Below are 4,899 nucleotides of genomic sequence, written 5' to 3' on the forward strand. Positions count from 1 at the left end.
TCTAAGTGTTCACAAAGTGTTCCAAGCAAGATGGTTCCCTGAGCCAGAGATAGACTACTCAGGCCTCATATGCATACTTCAGCAAAACCTTGACCTTTTCAACAAACTGAAGAACATATAAAAACTCCTATAATGGGGAGTAGAATCAGGATAGAGTGAAGCCATATTTTTGTCAACCTCTCCCAATATATCCTTCCTACAACAACCTTAAAAAAGGATGAATATTTTTTTCCAGGGATGGACAAAGTAGGAAGACAGAAAGAAGGTTTGTAGATACCAAGAGGTGGCCATGAGACCAATACACTGGCAGGAGCCTATGATAGCTGGGATTTAACACCTAATTAGAAAGAGATACAGGGATATCCCTATAATAATACTGGCATCAGGAATGGGTGCAATCTGGAGGTCTGCCATCTATTACCCAGTTTTGAGCCACTATTTCAAGGTGATGAGAAACAGTTTTGGTTGCAAGAGAACAAGGGAACTACCAGAGTATGGACCATAGTTTAGACCAGCAGGGCAGAGAGCAGATCTCTCTCTATCAATCACAGTATCTGGCTTCTGGCTACATTTTTCTTTCTTTCTTTCTGGCTGCTCAGTGCTTGTTCTTTGATATTCTCAAGGCCTGGTCAGTACTGAACCCTACAAGTTTTTGGTGCTACCTCAGTCATCTGATTTAAGACAAAATCTGGTCACTGGCCTCCTGGTGTGACAAAGAGAAATAAAGATGGAGACACAAAAGTGAATTAGTTAGAAAGATAGATAGATAGATAGATAGATAGATATATGTTATCTCTATATCTTTATATGAATAGATATGCATCTCTAAATAAATAATCAGAATAAGCATAGATCCATAGTCAGCTAGCTAGTTAAGCAGACATACAGACAGTAAAGGAAAAAAAAAGAAAGAAAAAGAAAAAAGAAGGAAAGAAAGGAAGGAAGGAAAGAAGGAAGGAACAAAGAAACATGATTTTCTGGAAATTCAGATCTAGTTTATTCCAAATCCTTTGTTCTATTCAAAATATCACCTTGCCTCCTGGTACAATCGCTCCATACAACTTAATTAGATTCAATTTCCTTTAGTGGGGAAATGGTAAGAAAAATCCATGCTCAGGTTTACGACAAAGATGTAATGACTCAAACCCTTAATCCACTGACACCACTATTGAGAGTCTAAATGCTGATGCCCACTCTACATCCTCCATGTATTTTTCCTTAATTTAGAGCATTACAGGATTGATAAGATCATGAGGGTTTGAGCTAGAAAGGACCAAAAAGGGTACCTAATATATAGTGCCATTCTTGCCATCAACATCTTGTCTCAGAGAAGTACAAATTGAGACTAGAGAAAGGAATTAATTACCCAAGTTCTTATAGGTAACCAGGAAAGCTGGACTTTGCAATAATATTTTCCAATACTTAATTTAATTAATTGTTCCTACCATAACGAATTACTATGCCACAGCACTATAATGCTCTGTGATTTCCACAGTCTATGGGGACAGTCAAACTAAGTGTTTTATTCAACAGACACATCTGGCAAAGAAGAAGAGGTCGTCAGAAGCAAAGCAAGTTCTCCTCTCAAAAATGAACTTATCCATTCATTTGTAGCATGGAAATTTATAATAATAAACAAAGATGCAATGCTTTGTCTTTTTTTTTAGTTCAATTTAAGCAACCTATATTAAGTACCTACTAAATGTAAGGCATTGTATAATATACTGGGGATTAAAAAAAAAAGTTAAGTAGTTCTTCCCCTCAAGGAGCTTACATAGTACTTGTTGTATATGTATATGAATGTGCATGTGGGGGGGGTAGGTTATAACAAGTATATTGAAAAATGTACAGAAAATCATAGAAAATAGTTTCCAGATGGAAAGCAGGCCAACAACTGAGGGGAGAATAGAAAAAGTCTCTTGTAGGAGATCCTCTCCCACCCCTCAACTATGCTTTAAAGGAAAATAGGTAGAAATTCTAAAGGTGGTAAAGAGGAAAGACATTTCAAACCAGGGGGAATTATACATACAGAGGTAGAAGATGGAATATCCAACATTGGGAACAGCTAGCAAGTAAGGTTCACTGGAAAATACAGGAAGCAGAATAATATGAAAAAAGAGAAGAAAGGTATATGGAAGCCATACTGTGAAAAGCTTGAAATGTCACACTTTAACACTTTATCACATGGTTTCTGTATCCCTGAGTCTTCATAGCAATACTACCATGCTATTGTAAGATAGCAATACACAGTGAAACTATATAAGACTGTTTGAAGACATTTTGATGGCTTTTTAAAATTTTTCACCATATTATATTATTAGGTTAATTAAAAAAATAAGCATGATTCTTGAAAAACTGAATCAAGGGGCAATCTTGACTTTTTAATATCACAGTCCAAACTGGAAAACCAGCTTCCACTGAGCAGGCAAAGAATAGCAGGGGAAAAAAATGTTGAATTTGCAATCAGAGGATTTGTATTCAAATTTGAGCTCTACTTACTACCTGTGTATTATTGGGCATGTCACTTAACTTTTATGTTTCCTTGTTTGTAAAATGCAGAGGTTGAATAAGATCACCTCTGGGGGTCTCCTCCAGTTTGAAATCTATGATTCCATGACTCTTTGCATTTCTGACTATTTCCCCATGAGTGCAGTATTCCCCACTGGCCAATTTCATCCCATTATATCACTGTATGCTTTGATCACAATGAATAATTAATCTATTTACAATATAACATATTAGGAGGATGGTGTGGTATCTAGAGTATAGCAGAAAGGACACTAGGCAGAATTGGAGGGCTTGAGTTGGAGTCCTGTCTTCTAAGAGCACAAACAAGTCATTAAAACACTCTGCCTCAGTTTCCTGACTATACAATAGGAATGTTGAGATGTAGAGGACCTTATTTCACAAGACTGGGATAAAAAGTGATTTGTATACTATACAAGGCAGCTAGTGCACAGAGTGCTGAACCTGAAGTCAGGTAGACTCATCTCTTTCCGAGTTCAAATATGGCCTCAGACACTTCCTAACTGTGTGATCCTGAGTAAGTCACTTAACTCTGTTTGCCTCAGTTTCCTCATCTGTAAAATGAGAAGGGGGCAGCTAGGTGGCACAGTGGATAGAGCACCAGCCCTGAAGTCAGGAGGACCTGAGTTCAAATCCGGCCTCAGACCAAACACTTGACACTTACTAGCTGTGTGACCCTGGGCAAGTCACTTAACCCCAATTGCCTAAATAAATAAATAGAAAATAGAATGAGAAAGAAATGGCAAGTCAATCTAGTATCTTTGCCAAGAAAATCTCAAACTGGATCAACAAAGAGTCAGGTAGGACTGAAACAATTGAACAACAATGACAAAAAACTATACAAATACTGTTATGTTTCTAATATGATTCATCTTAGGGTATTCCATTTCCTTCTCTGTAAAATAGAGTCAGACTACATCCCCTGCACATATCAAATTTGCATTATTCAAAATGATAATTATATAAAATATGAACATTGGTTCCATTCTAATGTAAATGTGCAGTACAAGTCTCAATCTCACTTTGTGGGATTCATTTTTCACACTAATCAGGAACTAGTTGTAGTTCTCTTAAGGTTCCTTTCTAGCTGATGGATCCTATCTTCCTCCCCATTTCTGAATCCTTTATGTATAATTACTATCTCTCATCTTCCAGATCATACTGCTGAATATTACTCAGATGCTCCTGAAAATATATTTGCCTGTGATATTCATGAATGAGGCACGTCAGTTTGTGTCCTACAGCCACCAAGAACTTTTACAGAATGTGTGCAGCCTGTCTATCAGATTGTATTCTTTGCCAATAAGCATCAAAGGAATTTCTCAGCTTTATGTGAAAATCGTTAAGCCATTGCATTGTAACTGCATGGCACACTAACTTTGATCATATATTCTGATACTGACTTACATGATTTTAACTGAAATATATTCAAAGTAACCAATGTGTTTTAATGCTTTAATCAATTATCTATTTCTGCTCATTTATGAATGTGCCTAGTATAGTGCCTTGCACATAGTAGGCACTTAATAAATGACTGATGGATGGACAGATGAATTTTCACATGAACATGTTTGCTACTGGTAGCTTTTTCAGAAATGAGGAAGAAACTTATCACTCAGGAGTCATCTGTCATTCTACTATGATCTAGAGCCATAACAAACTGAAATTCTGTTTTGGGTAAATTCACATGGGGGCAAAATATTACTGGGGCATGAAAGAGAATCCTATGACCTGTGCAGCTGACACATAGGGGAGAGATAGAGACCCTGGGAAAGAAGCATTTGAAACAACATGAAGTGACAGTGGTTCCACAGAAAAAGAAGTGTGCCCTTCTGCCAGTAGCCTGGGACAAAGCTTTTTTCCTTTCTTTTTTTTTTGGTATTTATTCTCTTTATATTTATTCTTTTTTATTTTAATTTAATTTAATTTAGTTTTAGTTGTCAACATTTACTTCCACAAGATTTAGAGTTCCTAATTTTCACCCCATCTCACCCCTACCCCCACCTCAAGATGGCAAGCATTCTGAATACCCCTTCCCCTAGTATGATTTCCCTGCTATCTCTCCCCCCTCCCCTTTCCATTTTCCAGTAGGGCAGGATCGATTTCTGTACCCCATTTCCTGTATTTCTTATTTCCTAGTTGCATGTGAAAACATTTTTTAAACATGTGTTTTTTTAAACTTCAGGTTCCAAATTTTGTCCCTTCCTCCTTCCCCACCCACCCTCACTGAAAAGGCAAGCAACTCAATATAGGCTATACTTGTGCAGTTATGAAAAATACTTCCATAGTAGACATGTTGTGAATAAACAACTTTATTTCCCTGAATCCTATCCCACCTCCCCATTTATTCTATTCTTTCTTTTGACCCTGTCC

The sequence above is a fragment of the Vombatus ursinus genome, unplaced genomic scaffold (assembly GCF_900497805.2).
Source record: "Vombatus ursinus unplaced genomic scaffold, bare-nosed wombat genome assembly UNPS02014291.1, whole genome shotgun sequence".
In the NCBI taxonomy this organism is placed as follows: domain Eukaryota; kingdom Metazoa; phylum Chordata; class Mammalia; order Diprotodontia; family Vombatidae; genus Vombatus; species Vombatus ursinus.